The following is a 24,433-nucleotide window of genomic DNA, read 5'->3' as shown; positions in this document are numbered from 1 at the left end:
TAGTGCATACTTTATAATGTAAAAAGAAAAGGAGGACTTGTGGCACCTTAGAGACTAACTCCTTTTCTTTTTGCGAATACAGACTAGCACAGCTGCTACTCTGAAACCTGACTTTATAATGTGTTATATATACTCATCAGATTGTTTATCTGTTTCACAAAGACAAAGAGTTTTCTTTCCCATTATCCTCCCGCTTGACCTATACATTTCCTTTACATGGTTTAATCCACATTTTGTGTTCTCTCGCTACTTTGGCTTTCATAAATCTATGGTCTCCTAGTTTTCTTCCTACCCCTCTGTTAGTTTCTGGTTAGGCGGCTCTTCCCTTCTACTTTTTCCTGTCCTCAGTAGCATTCTCTCAGATGTTTGTTCTTGGTCTCCTCTTCTTTCCTCTGTACACTTATATGAGCTCATATATCTTAAACTGTCACCCCTTTGCTGATCCGAACCAAAGGGCCAGGATCTTTGAACAGCTAATGTTGAAAAAGCTAGATGTGTGCTCATCTGTCTTTAGCCCCATCTCTCCCTCTCTTCAGGATGAAATATCAGAAAAAACAGATGCAAAACTGATGTCCAACTCAAGCTTATGGCAAAAGCTAAACTAAGCATGCCAGTCCCTCACCTAGTATGTATGAAATCAATAGAGCTTTGCCAATTTGCACTAGCTGAAGTTATTGTTTATGATCTTTCCCCCAAATTCTTCCTTCTCTCAGCCTCCACCATCTCTGACAATAACTCCATTATCCACCCTGTGACCCAGGCAAACAGCCTGTGTCATGTTCAGCTCTTCCCTCTCCTCTCGCCCCATATACAGTGTGTTACCAATTTCAGTAGGTTGTTCCTTTATATAGTTTCCACAGTAAATCATTCCCTCTCTTTCCCTACAACTAAAACCCTTGTCCACACTCCATCTACTGCAGTACTTCACCTCTGGTGTCCCTATATGTTCATTCAAATCCATGCAAAGCGTTTTTGTTAACGCCTTCGTTTCCTATCACTCTAACCATGTGACTCCCCTAGAGGAAACCCTTACTGGCTTTTACTTGCTGTAAAGATTATATTTTCTTTTGTTTATTGCTGTTTGTGTTATCTGTTATTTAATCAATTTTGCATCACAGAAGTTATCATTTGTAGGGTGTCTTTGCTGGGGAACTCCTGTGTAGTGTATACCCATTCCCTGTATCCACAGCACTCACTCTTGAACCCAAGGCTACTAGGAAAAACATATCACATTGAAAATAACTTCACTTTTTTTTGTAAATGGAATGGCCACATAGAGTAACCATCATAATTTGATACACATGCTGCAAAGGCTGAGTACTTTACATATTAAAAAATTACTAAAAATCAGTAACAAATAAATAATAAAGGGCAGAGAGGCAGATAATACCAAGTTGGAGGTGAAATAACTCCAGAGTTATAAACCATTTTTAGTACTTGGTTCAAAATTAGGAGCTGAAGTACCAGCCTCATCTTGCCAGTTTTGTAAGCATAGTAAATTGCTTCCTTTATTCTTTAGGGGAAAAAAATGCCAGAATACCTACACTACGGAGTGCAAATGAACTCATTCATTTTAAAACAAAATATTTTAGAACCTTATGAGTAATGTATTTTTAAAGTTTTATTTATTACATAAAATAGCAGCCTTCTGGAAACAGTGTGTGTATTTGAGGGCATTCCAAACACCTTTGAACTATTCAGTCACTCTCTCTATCTATATATACTTTGAACGTCTTCTTCCTTAGAGGCACTGATTCAGCAGAAACATTATCCCTTCCAGTTCATATAGTAGTACATATAATGGACAGCCATCATTTTACCAGTGACCTGTTTCCTGTGAGTGGGATTCACTATTGCAGGCTCAGTGTTACCAATGGGAAACTGAAGCACAAAGAGCTTATGTGATTCGCTCAGGGCTGCGTAGGAGGTCTGTGGTAGAGCCAGGAATGACACCCAGACCTCGTAAGCCCCCGTACAGTACCTTAACCACTAGACCATCCTTCCTTTCTAATAATATGAAGGGTTAATATTATGAAGGGGTCTTCATCAATGGAATGAGTTACAGAAAATGATTTATAATGACAAATTTCTTTGCTTATACTTAGTAACCCTTAATGTACAGTAGTTACAAGGTGTATCTGTATCTAGACTAAGGTATGGAAAGAAAACCAAAGACAAATGGAGCTATGGAAAAGGAGATAACAAAGAAAACTATAGGTGAGAAGCAGCCTCTCTTGAGACCTGATATACCTCAATAGTGGAGGGAAGCTCAGAAGGCTGCAGACCCAGGCCTCCGCTTTTCTGGGGGAACTCTGAAGCTTGTCTATACACTAAACACAAGGGAGATTTTGATCATATTTGTGCTAACACTAAAAAGAAAAGAAAAAAATCATGTATGCCCCCTGATGATACTAATTTTGTCCCAGTTTCTTAAGCTTTCACAGCTCATATTTAATTTTTTTCAGACTTTCAGTTGCTGGTGACAAGGGTGCTAACTGGCAGCAATAATTGCCACCTGGTAATGACAGCAATGCACAGTACTTGTTTAGCATTGTTCTATGAGACGTCTGGCTGACAATTTCCAAGCAGAGCAGCAAAAAGGAAAGCTAAATTATAAAGAGAGAAAATTGTAAGCAAGTTACTCTAACTTACTAACTATTTCTCTACTGGTACTGTTTCAGAAAATCACCTTTCAAAGACACTGAGCGACCCTCTCAAAAAATGATAACCAAAGTGAAGATATGGATATGAATTTGTTCCCTCCAGAAAGAGCAGAAGAAAAGGCACATGTTTCTGAATTCCAGGACACTTTTCCTATCACCTCTCTATACAGAAGGCAGAGAGAATAGTAGTGATAAAGAGGATAACTTTGCCATTAGCATAGCACAAGATCCAGCCTTGTTTGATAATGGAGGAGTTTCATACTCTGTGTATTGACAAAGGTCTGTTCAATATTCAGAATTTCAGTGACAAATTTATAGCTTCCAAGTGGGAGTACAAACTTAAGAAATGGTATTCCTCACCTCGTTTTTGAATGAAAACTACCAAATGTTATCAGAGGCATAGGTTGATTATTGTATTCTAAAACCACAGGAGCAGTATTGTTTTGCCTGCAAAGGCTTTTCATCACCTAACAATCTTAGCACCTTCATGACCCCAGACATTTCTGACTGGAAAAAAGCAGGAGAAGACTTGTTCTCATCAAACAGCATGGAACATTGCATTGCCATGGTTGCATGACTACCACAGTAGCAAGGCAAGAATCACATAGACAGGGAGATGGTACAGTTGCTTCTAATGCAAACTGCTTTCTGGAAGGAAGTTTTAAGGCATATTGTGACAGTTGTTGAGCTTCTCACTGAACACAGTTTAGCATTTAGAGGAAGGGAGGAAGTTATCATCAGCTCGCCTCTGAATGGAAATTAGGTAAGTATTCTTGAAGCCATTGCTGAATTTGACCCATTTCTAAGTGAGCATATCAAATGCTATAGAAACAAAGGGAAAGATCACCTGCCCTACATGTTGAAAACCATCTGTGATGACTTTACTGAGCTAATGGGATGTAAGGTTTGTGAATTCATTGTAAATCAAGTCAAACAGGCAAAATACTTCTCTTTGACAGTAGATTCAGCTCCTGATATAGCTCATGTTGATCAGTTACCTATCATTTTACAATATTGCTTACATGGTGCCACATATGAGCATTTCCATGGGTTTACACCAATTGAAAGCCCCACAAGAAAGTCACCTTTCCAGACTGTGAAGTCTTTATTGGACAAAAACAACACTGCTATTGAAAACTGCAGCAGTCAGTCATACAATAATGCAAATAACATGTATGGAAAGTATGACGGTCTTCAAGTTCAGATCAAAAGACTAAACCCAGTAGCTGTGTATGTGACATGCACAGCTCATTCTCTGGAACTCACAGCACTGATTCTTGCAATCAAACTTTTTAGTTTTCTCCAGAAATGTTTTTTTGTGTGTCTCATCACCCAGGCAATGACAGCTTCTGTGTAACAATCTTACCTCGAGTGAACAAGGAGCTCTCCTGGTCCAAAAAAGCCCTGTCCGATATGAGATGCTGTCATGCTGAATCATGTAAAACAATTGTAGTGAACTATGAGGGAATTGAACACTGTTTGAAAGAAGGAATGGACAACGCCAAGGAAAACCATGAAACTCAAAGTTAAGCACAACTGTTACACAAGAAAATGTGCCAAATGAAAACTGCATTTATGAGTATTGTGGGGAATGTGACACTAGAAAGCTTCAAAAGCCAGGTCAGGATTGTGTTGTTGCTGTTGATTTGCCAACTTCCTTGGAAGAGTTTGTCACAAGCTTACAGTCTCAGTTCGATTATTTTGAGGTGATAGTAAAAAAAAAAAAATTGGGAAGTGATGTTGATGAGTCCAACCATGAAGAATACAAATGTACTGTAAAGCAAAAATGACACTATATTTTGAGGAAGAAGGAAATTTGAGGTTAAGTGCTGTATCTTATTCTTGACAAGCTAAATTCAGAAGTAAAAACAAGGGCATAGTGTAAGGAAGCCATACCTTGTGGATAGTTCAGCACATCTCTTGATCAAGTACAAAGTGAAGAGGAGATAAAAAGATTCACTCAGGCACAGCTTAACACTTACCTAAATGAGCTAGAGCCTGAGCTTTTCACCAAAACGTATACATTTTCAGGATTTATAAGATATTGTGACATGCAGGATAAGAGTACTACTTGAATCATCACATTTTTGCATGACAAAGATCTAGGTGATGTCTTCCTGAATATTTTCATTGCATTGAAATTGTATTTGACTGTAACCATTGCTAACTGTGAAGCAGAGTGAGCATTCTTTAAGCTTGCTTTAATAAAAAAATAATTTTCGGTCAACTACGGTAGAAACAAAGCTTAATGCTCTTGCTATCATGTCAATCGACTGGGAATTCCTTCACACACTTTTTGAGGATACAGTAACATTTGCAGCACTTAAAGCTTGCAAGATGCCGGTTTAAACACACAGCATTTCATTTGACTCGTAACGTTTAATGTTTATCTAATTAGTATATAACCTGTTCATTGCCACTGATTTTCTTTTGTTGTTTATTCAGTAATAAACATGACTTGTTGATTGTCAGCAGCTGGGGTACCTTTTTGCTTTCATTAATAACATGTTCACAACAAAAAAGGGGCCTCTGAAAAACATTAGTCCCAGGTCTCTAATCTGGTTAATGCGGTCCTGTCGGATTGTCCATCCTTTGATGCTTCTTTTAAAGTATAAAGGGAGCAACTCCCTGATAATTGCCTTTTTCTGACAAAAAGGTTGGGACTGTCATGAACAGAAGGCATAATCCTTCCAGTAATTTTTGAACAAAACTGCAATGGGAGTTTTGCTCAGCGATCAGTGAAACATATCCCTTGGTTAGCAAAACTAAACAGAATATTGCCACCATGAATTTCTGGAATTTTATGCAAGAGTAGAGGTACCAGTGCCGAATGCATATCCCTCCCCCAGTTTTAAAATTCTTAGGGACCAAAATATTTCAAGAATGCAATTCAGGTGCTGTCTTCTCGTAGAATGCCTCCCTTGATTTTAGTAAGAGTAAGCAGAGGACTCCTTGCGTGTATGAGGTTGGAAATTGTGTGGTGAGGAGATAAACAGTTAAGAATTCTTTTGACTCTCCTTTTGCAACTACTGGCAGGACTGACTTGTTTGGATATGTGTATCTATTACTCCCTGTAAAGATAACCGTCTCTTGATAATTTTGCTCCAAGAAATGAGCAAGAATCAGATCATTTAGTGCTTCAAAACAAAAAACAAAAACTGTGGAACAAAGCCTGCGAAATGACCAAAACAAAACTGGAAGACTTGGAGATATTTGTATCTGGAGGCAATCTCAAATTAATCTAATTTCTTATCTTGTATACCATTTTGTTAACAACAACAAAAAAGGAATCCTAAACTTGTTGTTTACAATTTATTCTCTTCATTTGAAAATGTTAACACTGAAATGAATTTAGAGAAAGTACTGTAAGTTTTTTGTATCTGAAACAATAGTCACAACAGAAAAAAAGTACTTCAGCTATCACATTATAAACTATCACATTATAAACAACCTTTTAATGGAATCAGCATCCATGAGTCCATCAAAACTCCCATGGAAAGAGCTATTGGATCTGTTTATGTAAAAGTTAATAGAGAGCAGATCCTGACTAGTTCTAGTGCAATATGTATTTTTAATGTATTTAGTGTCATATTTAGCCAATATTCACATTGGAACTGAAAGTTTATGCACAATGTACATAAACCTTATTGATGGAGACCACTCACACAAACCCTGATAGATTCATTGATGAGGACAAGCCCACACAAAATCTCCAGCGGGAGCTACAATTTTCTGTCACAGTGGAGAAGCGTTCACGCACACAGGGTTCATGCTGTTGCACTTTTGCATCCCTACAAATCTGCATTCTCACCCAATCAATCAAGTCTCAAAGAACCCTAGAAAATTAATACACAAAAAGCAGTGAAGCAGTTAGCATTGCTACACACACACACACACATATACAACTACCTGACTTGAACCGACAAAAGCGAAGAAATGAGACATTAAGCCACCTAATGATACATATACTCTTTTCCTCTATCCATAGGCACACACACCTTAATAGCACAACAACTACCACGTACCACAACCTTAATTTTGTCCCCCTAGGATGCCAGCCTCTTATTATCTCCTTTTACTACTGTATTGCGCACATCTCTTTACCAAGTTACCTTCCCTCAACATGACCAACTAGTACACCAAATAGCCACAACAAATATCTAGTGTTGGGGCAGGGAGGGGGCAGGCGTTATTTAGTAAAGGGATTTGTAAAGAAGAAAAAAAGGGGGGAAGAGTTAAGGCTGGAATGTGTGGTAGAAACCACACATAGTTCCCAACAAAATTTTGTGTATTGACAAGCATGTGCACATGCACATGCACACACAAATCAATATTTATATTAAACAAAGACTGGATGTTTTTCTAAAAGACATGCTGCAGTTCAATCACAAGTTATAGGTTTGGAGTAGAAGTGATTGGTGAAATGCTGTGGGCTATGTTATGCAGGAAGTGAGATTACATAAACATGACAGCCCCACCTCCAGCATTAAGATCTATGAACATGTAAACAAACTTAATATTTAATGTAAACTGAATACCAACAATTATCTGATGTGAAACTTGTTTGGTGTTCATACTAATGTTTTTGCAATTCATTACCTATTAAATAAAAAGATAAATCTAAATGTTCACAGCCATTTTGTAATAAGAAAAATATATTAGAGACAGTACTAATATTGACATGAGTAAAAGCATAAATGAGAAAAGGTTGTTGGCATTTGACCCTAAAACACATTAGTAACAACAAACTAACTATACTTAGTGACACTGCAATTGACTTACTTAGGTACCAAGGACAGTTGTCTGACTATGCTGAAAGAATGACAGGAGACATCAGATATGGGTTTAATCAGGCTGCAACTTTATTATTAGATGTCTGGGACTAATCTGGCAGATAAAATGTGTAGTGCAGGTGCAAAACTTATGTCGTCCAGCAGATCCACTGCCGGGACCCTCCATTCCAGACAATTTTTTGTGGGGGGGCTTCCACCAGCTCCCCCCCCCTTTTCATCCAGGTCCCTCAACCAATTCCCTTGCCGGTACCTTAAAAATTACAGCCAATTCTGGGGGGGGGGGGTTCAACCAACTTTCCCCCCCATCCCCCAACCCTTTTCATCCAGGTCCCTCCAGCGATTTCCTTGAGGACAAAGTCACAAAGTTCAGCCACCGGGTTAGCCGTGACATTATCGGGGATACTGTTTCTGACAGCTTGTAGTCCATCTTTGTGTGGAATGTTGGTGTAGAGGGCTTCGACATCCATAGTGGCCAGGATGGTGTTTTCTGGAAGATCATCAATGGATTGTAGTTTCCTCAGGAAGTCAGTGGTGTCTCGAAGATATAGCTAGGAGTGCTGGTAGCGTAGGGCCTGAGGAGGGAGTCTACACAGCCAGACAATCCTGCTGTCCCGGTGCCAATGCCTGAGATGATGGGGCATCCAGGATTTCAGGTTTATGGATCTTGGGTAGCAAATAGAATACCCCTGCTAGGGGTTCTAGGGGTGTGTCTGTGCAGATTTGCTCTTGTGCTTTTTCAGGGAGTTTCTTAAGCAGATGGTGTAGTTTCTTTTGGTAACTCTCAGTGGGATCAGAGGGTAATGGCTTGTAGAATGTGGTGTTGGAGAGCTGCCTAGCAGCCTCTTGTTCATATTCCGACCTATTCATAATGACAACAGCACCTCCTTTGTCCGCCTTTTTGATTATGATCACCACAAAAGGTTTTTTTCCTCTCCTGCTGATAATAGCTCACCTAACTGATCACTCTCGTTATAGTGTACTTGGTAACACCCATTATTTCATGTTCTCTGTGTATATAAAATCGTCCTTCTGTATTTTCCACTGCATGCATCCGATGAAGTGAGCTGTAGCCCATGAAAGCTTATGTTCAAATACATTTGTTAGTCTCTAAGGTGCCACAAGTACTCCTGTTCTTTTAACTGTACTTAGTGACATGGCAGTTGACCTACTTAGCTACTAAGGACAGCTCTAAGAGGGTTGGGTTGTAGTATTTCACTGTGATCCAACAAATATTTTTGCAAATGTAGACATTAGTTTGATTTCTGTATGTGTTAACCAAACTTTCCACTCAGGTGGAAAAATGCTCCTATTTGGAAAGCTATTCTTAAAACCGGGGTTACAAACTCTGGAATTGCAGCATAATGGAGGCATCAGCAATTCTTTCTCAAATTAGGCTATAAACAAATTACGTGGACAGTACTGAAAACAGGTGCACAAATTGAAAAGTAAAACTATGATATGTTCTGAAAAAACATGCAGAATTTTGAGAAGGGAGATTATTCCTAAATATTTTGTAGAAATGACAACGTTAGGCTTGAGGAAATTTTAGAAGATGACAACTTTCTTAAAGACAAAACCCTGAACTTTATTGTGGTAGTAGAAGGCACAAGGAGCTGCGCTCTCATCCTCTTCACAGCAGCCGTGGAAGACTGTAGCGTAACATTAAAGAGTGCTTTGTTGAGGGGCTAGCTACCACCCTCGGCCACAAAGAGAATTATCTGCTGTTTTAGGGATGTAGTGAGGCCCCTAGTTCTCTACTGCATACTGGGCCAGATCTGACAAAGTTTTAAGCACAGTCAACTCCCAACAGCGGGAGTGGAGGGTACTCTGCATCTTGTAGCACTGGGCCTACTAACTAAAGAGCAGGTGCTAGACAGGGGTACACAGGAGTTCAAAAGAGCAGTAGGGTCCACCCCTACCTAGTCCTCATGAGCCATCTTACCCAGTAGCACCTGCTCTACAGTACACTCTCCCCATTGTGATTCTGACCGGTAAAAGGAAGATTTTGACCCAAGTGTGCAAAACTGATTCTAACTCATTACAGAATATGACATTCACTGATTATATTTATCTTGCACCCCTGGTTTAAAGTCACACACTATGTGGGAACATGTCCCTTCAGTTCTGCACTTAACTTATCTCAAGAATCTGAAGAGATGTTCTACGCAAATTAAATAACAAGAAAGAGAGAGAGAGAGAGAGAAAAGAAAAATTGCAGTTGACATGGAGGCCTATGATATCAAATTGACTTTTTGGTTCTCAGGACAAAGTCTGGGGTGGAGGAGGATTTGGATGTTTTCTTTTTGTATTTTGTATACAATACCTATTGTGACTAATTTTTATTTTTATTTTGAAGGTTTTTTTTAATAAACATGAATAAAGGGAAAGTAGAACAAGCATTAAAAACAATAATTAATGCTCCTAAATGTTCGTATTACTTAAAGTCAGTAAAGAAGAAGTTTAAATATTAAAATGAACAAAACCAAATGAGCATAATAAGCCACAACAATCTTAGTATTTGATCTGAATTTTAAAAATTGTTTATAAATCCATTCAAACTACAAATGTTTCAAATTGGAACTTCAGTGGTGGCAAAACAATGAATTTTCTTAGCTAATGGATATCGATTTTATGGCTTGGCCTTCAATAGACTGACTTTCCTTGCAGTACTATTGATTGGGAATATCAGGAAAGGTTATACAAAAATCTGAAGTAGAGTCAAAGCTATTTTAGTTCTTAAAATTACTGGATTCAGGATCAAATCTGTAATTTTCCCATCAAGAGTGCAATGCATGGTAAAATCCATTAAAACAGTACTTCTGTATATCTGTGAAAAAAAGCCACACAGCCTGGTAAAATTAGTGTTTTAACCCTGCACTTCCAATTGCACATAATGCATTCTAAGATATTATTACTCACAGTTACTAATATGCAGTCATTAATGCCAAGACAAAGCATTCTAAAACCATGTGTCGGACCCCCCAAAACTATGGTTTAAAAAAATGAAGCTTAAAATCACATTGTTTTTCACCTGCCTTCTGATTTTTTTTCATCTTTAGGTGGAAGCTGCCCATCCCCAATTTGTGGGTGATCATCTTAGGGTCAATATTCAGCCTTAAGTACAAATGCAAAAATCTGCAGAGCTCCTTGTTCACTATTTGGAGTGTCCTCTACTCTCTCTCTCCTGTTCCCTGAGGTCCAGGGGCTGCCATTTTGTCAATTTTCTTTCTGCCCTAAATAGGACAGTCACCTGCCTCACTCATTCTCTCTCATAGTCTCATGTTCCCTACCCACACCCTACATTCACTTACCCCCATATTTTCCTCCCTTTTCCCTCCCAGTCTCCTATCTACTGTTCTGCCATGACACATTCCCCTACACCTCCATCTATCTTGTCTCCTGCTCCCCATATTCTCCTGTCTCACAGTTTTTTAACTTATTTACTAACACATATCCCTCCCTCCTGCCCATACCCTCTAATTCGGGGGTTCTCAAACTGGGGGTCAGGACCCCTCAGGGGGTCGCGAGGTTATTACATGGGCGGTTGCGAGCGGTCAGACTCCACCCCAAACCCCGCTTTGCACAGAGCATTTATAATGGTGTTAAATATATTAAAAAGTGTTTTTAATTTATAAGGGGTGTCGCACTCAGAGGCTTGCTATGTGAAAAGGGTCACCAGTAAAAAAGTTTGAGAGTCCCTACTCTAATTCTCTGCAGTTCTACAGTCCCCTGCCTGGCCCTCAAATAGTTACTAAAGGGCCACCATTTTACCTGAGAACCACCTAACTTCTGCACCACTGGAAAAATGGGAAGTGATGGCCACCTTTGCTTGGGGCAACCTCACTTTAATTAGAATAGATTAAATGACCATGGTAGTCCTACTGCTGAGGCTTCAATCTCACTGAGAGCAGTGCATGTTGGTGGCCATTCTGGGTAAGTTCAAACTTCAAAAACTTAAAAGTAGGAATCAGAAATTCACGAAAATCCTTAAAATTACCACAGACATTGTAAGACTTGACAATACTGAAGATGATATGGTAGTGAAGGCCCAGATCAGTTCCCTTTTGCAGAAAGATCAGTGAAGACAGGAAATCTCCATGCAGAAGGCCTCAAAGAAATCCCCCATAACTTGTCACCCCATTATGATACCTGTGGTTTGCCTGCCCCATGGAACAGTCGATGTGGTCTGTCCCCAAACCTCAGATCTATGCAAGGCTGGATCTGTCCATGAAGACACCGTGTGTCTTGCTTCCAATCACCCATTAGAGCAATACTTCCAGAGTCTTCCACTGACCACAGCTTCCCCCAGGACTTCCAGAAATCAAGCTGGGGGGAAGCAGGAAAAATAGTACTGTATTATCTTTTTGGACTAATTTCCATAGGGCCATAGAGGGAGCAATGTACACTCCCCTTATCCTTGTCCCCAGGCTCAGCACACCCTGGGCTTCATAGTCTGCCCCAGTATAGATTCCAGCCACACGGAAAGGCCTCTACAAGTTTCCAGAATGGTGTCACAGTGTTAGCAGCTGAGACCTCTACTTGGAAGGGGGGCATCTGTGCACATAGGGTCAACTCTGTGTACAGATCCAGGAGGGAATTTTTTTTTGTAGACATTGCACTAGACATAAAAATATCTGAGACCCATATGTATGGACACAGCCATATGTTAATAACTGACTACAATGGTCCTGGCTAACTAAAACTTTAACAAATACAAATCCTTCCACAGCTATATGTGTCAAGAGAAATCAAAGTGTATTCTACATTGCTATTGAAATGTAATGTGCTGAAAAGACTCTTTCCTATGTCTTCAAGAAACTTAATATTTTTGGATTTTCCCTCCTTTTTAAACAACTGTTGATTGGAATAAAAAACAAATAAAAAATTAAGTATTGTTAGACAGAGCAGGTAAAATTTACAAAATCTACAGAAGTAGATAAAAGTACAACTGGCACTATGTTGAGGTGAGAAGACATCATGTTCTTGTAACTCTTGATACCTCAAGGGAATGAGCAAGAACAACAGCTATACCAAAGTTCCTCTACATCTAAATATTAAACCATGAGGATTTCTGTGGAAGGGACAGAATTTGGAGGCAAGGCCATGGTGTATAAGAAAAGCAACAAATAAAGTGGAGTGAGAATTAAAAATTATTTTAAATACAAAAGAGTTAGAGTTAAATATAACTAATAAAAATGATAATAGAAAATGGCAAGTTCTAAATACAAAAAAGGCAAAAGCTGAAAGTTTTTTTATGTCTGGGGTTAAACATTATTAAAATACAGATACTTGAATACACAAAATCACAGTATTGTATGTCAGTTAAGGCTGGACAAAAGGTTATGTATCTAACCAAAACCTCAATAAGCAAGCAAATTTAAAGTGATCCTTGTCCTCCTTCACTCAGAGATACGCATTTCACTAATAACACAGCTCTATACCCAACTCATCCCAGCCTTAACTCTGCTCCAGTAGGGATGCCAACTTTCCCCAAAATTCCCACCATCAAACATTATTGCCTTCATTCCTACAAGTCTTCACATTTGCGGAAAAGGTGCTGGAAGACTAGTTACAGTTGTGGTGCATTCTCTGTGGTGTAAGGTGATGGTTCTATCATTAAAATGTGTTTCTTGCTTGAGGATTAAGGGTATGTACTGCTAGATGCCCTAACTTTTCATTTCTTTGTTTCTGTGGTTAGGCATGCTTTGTGTTAGTATGTTATGTGCAGACCATCCTAAGTGATGCACAATGTTGTATTAATGTTCCACTTCTTATTTTTTTAAATTAAGGAGGTCTCTGACCCTCTCTTGCTCTCAGATTACTTACACACAAAAAAGCAGGTTCTTTGTGAAAGTGCCCAGCCAGCACAGGAGTTCCACTTACACAAAGAGGCATTTTCATGAGAACCTGCTCTCTATGAAAGTAGCCACTGCTTTGGTGAAGATCTTCCTCTATGGCACAATACAGATGCTGATGGTACACAAAAATCCATTTATTTCCACTGTGTTAGCCCCAGTTTCATATGAACACATGTAACAACAGTATTGTATTGCTCTTCTAAAGTCACTGAAGGAAAGCTGATTAAACAAGATTTTTCCCATGACAAAAGTTGTATTCTGAATACAAGTTTTCATAAACCATTTTCTCAAAAAAATTATTGAAATGTTCATTTTTGTCCAATCTTTCATTTTTCTTTAGTCAACTAGAAGAGAACAGGATCTTCAAAAAGCAAAAGCTACACTGATGAAACAAGGATCTTAGTTAAAGCATTTGGCTGGAACGAATGCTCTGCTCTTGAATCATCTGAACAGTTTTGTGAAGAACAGGATGTTCAACAAAGAACAAGCTACTGCGTCAAAGATTCTGTTGGTCATTCAAAGGTTCAGCCAATTCAGGCTGAATATTTTCACTAAGAACCTGGTCTTCAAAAAAGTTTTCATTCCTTTCTCAAAGATCTTCAGCACAACACAAATGTCCCAGGACTAGCAAAATCCAATATACGTCACTGTGGTAACTGCCAATTTTGGATTCAAGGAACATCAGTGGGAGCATGTGACAAAAAGCAGTGTTGTATTCCTCATCTAAACTGTTCAAAAAGACTTCTGCACGCCACATTGGAGAATGGAAGTAGCTAACGTAATTCTTATTATCACTAGCCATTGCACATAAGGATTTGGTTATGATGAAAATTGAACAAATTATCAAAATAATTACATAAATCAAGAGAGAATCCCACCTCTGCCTGCTAACTTTCACTTTGTACACATGTATGACTTCCCACTTTCTTCTGCTTTTAAACTAGAAGGGTCCAAAAGTCTTGAGACTCACAATGTGAACTTTTCTTAAGGACAATTTTTAACGGATTGGAAGTGAGAAACCTGCAGATTTTCTTGAAAAGTTTCCAAAAATCCATATTGTGTGGTGAACATTTGGGGCATTTACATTGCATTTTCACACAAAAAGAGGGAGTTGAATGTGCACTTTAAGTGAAAACACTACCCAGCCTTAACTATGGCATCATTCCTACTCCTCCATAAAACACACAAACACCTCAGATGGGAAATCACTGTGACATTTCACTCCATATTCTTTATGAAAACATGCTTATGATATGAATATGACATAACTGAGATATACTTTATTCAAGATGGGTCTTGTAAGATATCATTGAAAAGGTTATAATTTACTGAACTTGATTATCCAATTTGTATGCCTGTATCTTTTCTGTATCTCAATTTAGGAATATTGACTATGTATCTGTATTTCCACATCAACTTTGGGTGATGCCCACTGCTAACACTTCAGATACAACAATGGAAAAGCCAGACAGGGCTGATGGCCCATTAGCGAGGACAGTGCACTGTGAAAAGACTTGGCTTTCCTGTGGTTGCTTCATACTGCCACTGACTCGTGGATGCTGTGATACCACAGAATCAAGGGGTGTTGTCACCTGATAATAAACATTACCTGGGACTTCTTGTAACTTTCCACTGGAAGGGAACAGGGGGTTAAGTTTGGGAAACAAAGGATTCCCGCCTTATGTAAATCCTATTTAAGAATGGGGAGGAAGGCAAATGGGGCTCCTCTTCTCCATGGCCTGTTTGCCCAAGAAGAAAGATTGCTAAAGGCAACTGAAGGGAAAGCCAGGGGGAGCCAAGACTGAGATGGATCCAGTCTGAAAAGAAATATAACTGGAACTCTGAACCACAGAAACTCTGCAACCAGCCTAAAATAACATTTAGGGTGAGAATTTACATTTTGTAACTTGTTTCTTAAGTATATTGAGCTTAGCTTGCATGTTTTGCTTTATTTGGTCAGTAATCTGCTTTGTTCCATCTGTTATCTCTTATATTCACTTAAAATTCACCTTTCATGGTTAATAAACTTATTTTTTGTTTATAATATAACCCAGTTTATGTAATTTCTAACTGGGGGGACAAGAAGTTGTGCATATCTCCCTTCACATCGAGGGAGGAGGTGAATTTCATAAAACCTTTGGGTTTGCACCCCTTAAAGGGAGTGGCCACCAAAGTGTTGGGGCAAGCCCCTAAGGCTGAATCTTTCCAGAGCGGATCTCTGTCTCTTTGTGCAGCTGGGTGTAGCTCTGCCTGTGTGCTTGGCTGGAAGAGGCTTGTGAGCCTAACCCAGCAAGGCCGGGTAAAGGGGATCCAGGCTGGCAGAATAGGCTGACTCAGTGGCATCCCAGAACATCAGGTGACACCCCAAAGGGCCCAAACCCGTCAAAATCACATTCAGCTTCAGTTTCCAAACTGATTCAAGACACCCACCCAATGTAAACCAATCAGGTGTGTATAAAAATATCCATATTAATGAGGCTACAGAAACACATTGCTAGTGTACTGTTTATGTAAAAATGGACGGAGAGCTACAACAAAAGCAACAGTACAGTGAAAAAAAATACTGTAATTTTTCTCAAATATGTCCACCAGCTATCTTAGGTGTAAAAATATCATGACTGTAAGAGTTAATTTCATCATAGCACAGTGCCCCAATTGGTCCCATATAATAGACATGCTACAATAAATCATATTTTTATTTGCTTTTGAAAGCTCACATTCTTGGAAACACTTTTAGGGCCAGATTCTGCAAAGTTATCATCTGAGTAAATTTACCTTTGTGAGTGAGACCTGACTCCATGGAGAAAAGTCCTAGCCTTTAAAATGTAATCATTTTTTAAATTACTTTTTCTGACAATGAAATCCAAAATTAGATCCATGTCTTCAAAAATAAGCTGCAGATAAAAGAATGAAAAAATCCACAGCAGAAACAAACCTTTGTGTTTTTCATTTGCCACCTACATAAAACAGCTGCTGTAGCTAGAAGACAGACAGAGCAGCTGTTGCAAGCTCCACTAAAGATGCAAGTCACAGATATTTTTCTTTCGTCCAGAAAAAAGACAGTAATTTCACCAAGTCAATCAAGCTGACTGTCAAAGCAACTGCTATTACTCTATGCAAGGATAAGGGTTAAATAGAAAGTTCTAATTTTTGTTAAGAAATATTTTGTTGTTACACCATTGTTAATCAGCTATAATATGCTGGAGCTGTGTAATGTGGGGGAATCTGCGTGGAGTGTAAATTCAGGCAAACAATTCTTTTAATCCAAAACCAATTTATTATTTAGCATTTTAAGAAACCCTTTTAACTGTACTTTTCTCATCACACAACAATTGGATCAAAAATCTGAAGTGTGGGTGAAATCTGTTCATAATATAGAGTACACAGTATCATGCGCAAAAATTGCATTTTATCTTTTTATGATCATTACGAAGATTGTTCCTTCCAACCTATTCATGCTTACTGCACACTATCCCTATGCAAGCTTATATTATCCAATATGACGTGAGGCCTTCTAAACCTATTATTTACTGAGATTTATAATACAATTGTGACTACATATGAAACACATTCTGTAATTTATCACCACATGATTGTAAGTTCTTAAATTGCAGTGCTTTATTTAATGCTTTAACTATCTCAAATGAAGCACAGTCTTGTTTTCCTGCCTCCATAAACTCAGCACTATTACTGAAGATGCTCCTTTTGCTTGGCAACTTTCCAGGTTTATCTTTCTTCAACCTGTGGAGGTTGAGCAGGCTACTGAGAGCTGTAAATCAACATTAATGGTAGAGCTGAATTAGGCCTAAAAGGTCTGTGCTGCAGCAAACACTGAAACATTAATAGGCAGAGTAGCGGCAAAGTGGGGATTTCCAAGAGGAAGAAGGTTTAGTGTCTGTACACTGACAGGTCACAAGTGTAGAAACACTAATCAAGTAAATGAAACTGTGATATAGAATGGATACCACGGGAACAAAGTGATCTGAAGTGGAAATTGTGAAAAGCTCATTTTTGAACAAAGACCAGCAGAGCAACATTTGTATCAAAAGTGCGTGCTCGTTCTTCTATCTCTAGGAAAAGGCATAGGAGTTCAAACAGCAGCTGAAAGAACTAGAAAGAACCAAGGAAATCGAATTAAATGAAACACAAAGAAAGGAGCTATAAGGACACCACAAACTCAGACGATGGATGAGAGTTATGGAGCGACAAGAAAGGAGGTGAAAGAATGTGGCAGCTAAGAAGGGTAGTAACCAAGCAGAATGAAAACATCTATGGAGCATTTCATTCTAATCCCCAACAATGAGCATTCTACTCTTGAGGAGGAAGAGCAGAAGCAGACTGAGAATTAACCAAATATATGTCAGATCATTACCAAGATGACAGACAGAGAGCAGACAGGAATGAAAGGGAACCACCAGCAAGAAAAAAAAAGGCAAGTAATCCCCATTGGGGGTGATAATCCTTCATTCTGCAGAACCCTGACCAACACTTCTGTAGCCCAGATTAAAAAAAGATGGTGTGCTGCATCCCTTGGGCCAGGATTTACATCACAATAAGGGCGTAAAATATACTGAAGGCTCATGGGGAATTCTCACGGATTGTAATCCACATGGAAACAAAGCACTCCGATGAAGGAAGATTTGATACAGAGTCACTTCAGGGCTCCATGCAATGCACTTTAGGGCTCTACCATTGCCAGGTATGACAGAAGAAAAGGGAAGACTGAAAGACCATCTGATGGATTCAAGCATTTTGGATCACAGGGCAGAAGAATGCCTTTTGTGAAAAGAGACAAGGGTGCGACAGTGGTCAGACAATTAAATACATTATTGCAGTGAGACACTGCAGCAGACAAGGCCAAGATAATTTTGGTCTCCACAAACAAAACATTGCATCACAGAGCAGGGAGGTAATGTTATTATATGGCTTTCATCCCACTTCACCTAATAACACGTTTAGTTCTAATGCCCTCATTGCCAAATTATAAGACGTTCAGAGAATAGCAAAATCCATTTCCCAGGAGTACTGGGATTTCACTTGAGGAAAGATTAGGCGCTAACTATGTTTAGTTTAGCAAAGCAGCAACTGAGATGAGAACATAACAGTTTTGGCCACAATAAGGTATATTTAATTTCCCAGGCTTGTGTTCAAGTGTGGAGTGGAAATTATTAGCCCTAATGTGTTGAAGGAAAAGGTTGATATTTGTCCATTTTTAATGTATTTTCAAGTAATTTGTGGTACATGCACCTAGAGTTTCTGAGGAGCACATTTTGGAAATCAAAACAAAAAACATAAGTACTTGAAGGTTGTAAAACAATGAAGAGAGAGAAGGTTATTTAGAGTGGTACGAGGAAGCAAAACTAGGGATGGCCATGGGATGAAATTAAGTCAAGGAAAATGTAGACAGAGGAGCAAGAAAAATGTTTTGACAGCAAGTTCTGCAAGTATTAGATTGGGGAATAGCCTCAACAGTAGTAGTGGAACACCTATCACCTAGAATATTCAAAGCCATATTGAATAAAGTATTAGAAAATGTACTGTAGGGGACAATTGTACACGGGCAGGGGATGTATTAGAACAGGGGTTCTCACCCTGGCAATCACAACTTCGTGGGAAGTTACAAACAGGTATCAGGGATCACAAACGTCATGGCCTTCCCATATTGCTAAATGGGAAGGGGTTATTGGTATGGAAAAGAGGGTTGTGGTATAGAAAGTGTTGAGATCCACTATACGAGATGACTTAATACATCTTTGCCATGTTTAATTTTTATGTTTATGAAAATGACAGAGAACAACATTTTAAAAAAATAAAACTTGGCACTAAAACTTAATAATGAGCAAAATTAATACTAAAAAGAAAAGGAGTACTTGTGGCACCTTAGAGACTAACCAATTTATTTTCGTGTAGCTCACAAAAGCTTATGCTCAAATAAATTGGTTAGTCTCTAAGGTGCCACAAGTACTCCTTTTCTTTTTGCGACTACAGACTAACACGGCTGTTACTCTGAAACCTAAAATTAATACTGTAGCTCATCAGCATCAACCCAGACTGAAGTCCCTTTTTTTAACCTTTTTACATTCACAGATAAATGATAGATAATTTATTTAATTTTCTCTCAGAGATATTCCAAGAAGCAAACTAAAGCAGTATTTCTAAAATAGAAAATCCCTAAATAACCATTAAATGATACCAAAGAATATTACAGAAAGTCACACAGCAGAGAATGGAAAGTGTCTATTTGGGGGATAATGTGGCATTCAGGATCACGGTTCTCTTCATGCCACATGGAGTAACTGTTGCCCCATTTTATACTGCATTAAAGTTGGACATAGAGAATTATTCAATTAAATCTAAAGAAAACCTTGTTAGGCTTCAGAAATTATTTCATTATCAGCTAAAACTTCCTGCTTCAGTCACTTTTGTCGTGTCCCTCATTTAAGTCACCTTATCCTACCACATGGCTCTGGAGAAAGGACAAGGAAAAGGCCCTGATTTTTCATAATGCCTTTTATTTTTTGGGGGGTGGGGGAAGTGGGCACTGGTTCTGGGCTTACGACGACAGGTTCTGAACCTTGGATCATGACAATTTTTTTATCCCCATCTATATATTTAGCAAATGTCTCCAACTCTGTTTTCTTCTAACTAAGGCACAATTCTGGTTTCTACAATAAAGAGGATGAAGCATGAAAACTGTACTTTGCATCATCCAGATCATGTTATGGTTTAAAACAGCAATTATAAGTCTCCCTTTTTTGCTGGCCCATTCCTAACTACTGATGTTTTCAACATTTGCAATTTAAGTGTTTTCCATGGAGACTCTGCACAGCTGCTGACTGTGTTTTAGATATGGCAATAAAACAGAAATTGCAAAGAAATTCAGACTATTCAGTCAGGCAACAGTAAATGAACAATTGCTGGTCTGAACAATCACTGCCACCTTTTAATGCCCAATAATGAGCTAACTACCAGGGCTAGAAATGAGTACTGTACATACATTAACTTTTCAATGGTATATAGCATTTTTTCTAGCCATGATGGTTCATGAAATCAGACTTTCAATCACATAATTCTGGCACCTTGTCTTCCCTGCCACAGACTCTTCAATTTTGACCTTATTTTAGTTTTTGCTCTCTCAAGAATCACTGCACTCACTGTCGAACCAATGCTATGTATTATCTGAAAGCTTTGGAATTACAGTTTTCAAAGGGTATTAAGCAATAACCTCTTATGAAAATACTGGAGTAAGCAGGTGGAGTTTCCACCCTGCTCTAAGGAGAATGCATACATGCTTATGCACAGTGCAAATTTCCCCCACCCTGGGATTAGGCTTTGCTGGGAACTCAAGTGACACTAACAGAACATAAACTTCAGCCTAAACTTCCGTATTGAGGTTGGTTGTTCTACAGTTTCCCTGCAAGACCTCATCTGTCCCAGACCCTCGACACACCAAGCCCTCCTATCTTTTGGTTGGTGCTAACAAGCTATACCTGGCACATGACTCAGAATTAGTTATGCTATATTTTATGCGGATATAAAACTCCTGACTAGAGGGTGACTTAGACACGTTCAGGCTGGAAATAAGACATACATTTTGAACAGGAAAGGCAATTAACCTGTGAAACAGCTTAACAAGGGTTTTGGTGAATTCTTCATCACTGGCAATTTTGAAAATTGTATGTTTTTTCTAAAAAATATGTTATAGTTCAAACAAGAATTATTCTGGACAATTTCTATGACCTGTGTTATACAGGAAGTCAGACTAGATTACCATAATTGTCCCTTCTGGCCTTAGAATTGATGAATTTATGAACAGAGAAGCTTTGAATTCTTATGTAGGGTCTTAAAGTCTGCCGCCTTGTTACAACTGACTAAAATCTGGCTGAATTGAAATGAGGCTGCAGAGGAAAGCCATATGATAATCTAAATAGCCTGATTTTACTTTTACTTCACCTATTTTTATTGAGATATATTTGCTGTGTCCATGTTAACTATGTAAAAGTTCAGGAATTTCATAAAACTTAAAAGAAAGCAAATACTTTCCCCACTGCTACAGTTCCCACTCTCAAAGTCCGAGTCTCTCACTGATCCTGTTTTCATAAGGAATTCTTGTTTGTATGTTGGAGAAACTACAGTGGGCCAAACAAAATATTGGATTCTATCTTTTTCACCAACTGTGTTATCTTCTCTGCTTGCCTTCATCAGGCCATGATAGTTCCTTTTGAACTACTTACAACAGGGTTTCTCAAACTTTTCCATGGTGTGGAGTACATCTTACTATGAACATTGTCACATACCCCACTTCCCATCCCACTCATGATACGTACCACTTCCCCTCTGATTCAAAATTGCATAACATGCCTATATCAGCTACAACTGTTGTTTGCATAGGTACAAGGAACAGTAATATTAAGAAAGTATTTAACATGTTTTAGCTGTGTGGCAGAGTCACCATTAACCAGGCACCACGCTGTGGCCAGAGATGTTCCCCCCTCTACTCCCTCTCTTCAGAGTCCCTAAGAATCAGCATATAGTCTTTCTCGGGGCTATCACCAGCCTTCCCTTGAAACTGGATCAGAAGTCCAAAGTAATTCAACACGGTCCTTAGCGCCCCAAACACAAGATCCATCATAACAGCACCATAGATCATACGCCCATCTCCAAAACACTTATCGTCCACAGAGACCTTATTCCTCTTAGCAGAAGTCTAACCTTCTGGCTCATGCTGCCTTCTTCTGTCTGCCCCACCTGCAGCTTTCTTTTGCCTTTTATATTGGCATCACCTATTCCTCTCAGTTTAGTCTCACTCATAATCAGGGCTGGCTTAGCTTTAGGCTCTCTAGCCCTGGGGTAAGCCACCCTGTTACAAGTTGTCTTTTAATACACTTTAGCAACTGAAAACCAGGAAAAGATCCAAACGTGATGTGACCAGGCAGCTCGCCGTGGACCACTAGCAAGTTCTCTATGAAACACCAATGGTTCGTCTTATGGTGCTGCAACTGTGATGACCTCAAATGGCCCCTCAAGATTTTTTCTGGAACGGGAACCACAGGAGAGGTACAAATATTAAGCTTTCCTTTATGGTTGGATATTTTATACAGTTAACATTCAATAACAGAACAAATGGACCACAAGAAATATTTTATTAAATAAGTTGACATCTACCCTTTAGGATCCAGTATTTCAAAACCACCAATGCTAATACTACTTTGGAAGTTGTGTAAACTTTCAGAAAAATATTTCTTTCCTAGGTTACGGCTGGTTGGCATCCCAAATATGGCTTCATTCTTTTAAGAGCAATTCTTCACTACCTACATAGGGGGAGGAGGAAGGTGGTAAGGGAATGTAAAATGTCAAGTAAATTAAAAACAAATGATCAAACAAGAAGATTCTTGCCCACAGGAAACACATATAGGTACATTGTAAGCTCCTTGAAGAGAGCCACTGTTCTTATTGTGCATATAATGCATCATGCAAGCCCAGATTCAATGTCCAAATGGTATTATATGGGTAATCATATAATATCTGAAGGCATAGTGCTGTAAATATTTGGATGAACACTAAACACATGCTAAACAGATGGAAAATATTTTTCACAAAAAACACAGACCTTGTACACCCATCTCTATCTTGCCAATAATATAAATAGGTCAATCTAGGGCTCTCTCTAAGGTTAAAATCTTACTCAATGTTACTCAGAACCATGGTAAATTTTAAATAATTTAATATCAAAAGCAGTCTCACAGCTGTGAACTCCAAGGTGTGTTCAACACAAAGCACCAACTAACTTTAAATGATCAAAAATACATGACAGCTAATAAAGAGGAATCAGTTTAAAGAGTGCCTGAAGAAGCTAGGCCTGCCTGAGTCCCCATCACAGGATGGGCTTTAGGTAAGCTAGACATCCATGTAGACTGTTTTAATATCCTTTTCTCTAAATGCTTTATTCCTATTGTTCAAATTAAACACTTCTGTTTTAAAAAGGCCATCTGGTCAAAGGGAAGAACCACAGGTGCTGAACCAAGTCAGATGTGCTGAATAAGTATGGTCAATAAACAGGGTGGTATAGCCCAGAGCCCAGTCTAAAAGTGGAAAAATAGTGGAATTGAGCTCCAGGATAGGTAAAGGCACAAGGGGGCCAGGGAAGGGTGGTACCTTCAGAGACCAGACCAGTATCGGGGCAGAGCAAGCCCTACAACTGTAATGAGGTTTTTCAGCTTAATTTGTTGTAAAAACCTTTATATCATATCACATTTTGAAATAGCTACCATTTAGCAAGATGAAGACCATCTAAAGTTACAAAGTAGTTTGCTTGAATCATTCAGTTTGTTATCTATGAGTAGCCTGTTTTCACTGTAAAGTGTTCTTTTGTTTTGTTTTTCACTTTCAAAATTCAGTACATAATTCAGTTTAGGAACTCACAAAACTCTTCCCCAGTGTTTGAGCAGAGAGCTCAAATAGATCTAAAGAGTTTATCCAAAATATAAGTCAGCTGTAAATGGGCACCATTATTATGGGGTTTCAAAATGTAGACCATACATTATTTGGAAAATGTTTGTGTGGCAAACAGCTCTTATTCTCAGTATTCAGTTAAAAAAAAAAGCCTAAAGAAGATACTACTCAAATTACACATGTGCCTTTGCAGACACATACATTTTTCTTAAAACATTCAACAATAAACCTCAGTACTGCATTCAATACTATATTTAAAGGAGAAAGTATTCTTTATAATCAGGGCCCTCTGATTTCCCCAGTTCTGCACCCACAGAATAGCCTGCAAAAGCCCTGCAGAATACCAAATTCTCTCATCAGCTTGGAAATACATCCGAACTCAGAGAGGACACCTGATGGGTCCAGAATTAAGTTTTGGGAATTGTTCCAGCAGCATTCCCTGTGACTTTTGCACCTCTCCACACCAATTTACTCAGGAGAGAGGTGAACAAGCAAGGGAAAGAAGAAGGAATCATATATTTCCTCCTAGTCCCAAGAGAAAGATTTCTGGGAAACAGGAAGGAGGAACAGAAGAAACTGTGTGCTTGGTCCCGCCACAGCAGAACAAGTATACCGGAACCAGGCAGAGGAGAGGAGAGAAGCAGATGCATGTACCTTCTTCACAAAA

At 38.8% G+C, this 24,433-nt stretch overlaps 1 protein-coding gene across 1 annotated transcript in view; it reads right to left on the bottom strand.

Moving 5' to 3' along the window:
• TLL1 (tolloid like 1) overlaps window positions 1-24,433 on the bottom strand; it is a 196,048-nt gene that overhangs the window by 108,403 nt on the left and 63,212 nt on the right. The gene's annotated exons all lie outside the window — the stretch shown is intronic.

This window comes from Natator depressus, chromosome 4 (assembly GCF_965152275.1).
Source record: "Natator depressus isolate rNatDep1 chromosome 4, rNatDep2.hap1, whole genome shotgun sequence".
Classification (NCBI taxonomy): Eukaryota; Metazoa; Chordata; order Testudines; family Cheloniidae; genus Natator; species Natator depressus.
The sequence above is the reverse complement of the archived record's forward strand: the minus strand, read 5'-3'. Positions and strand labels throughout refer to the sequence as shown.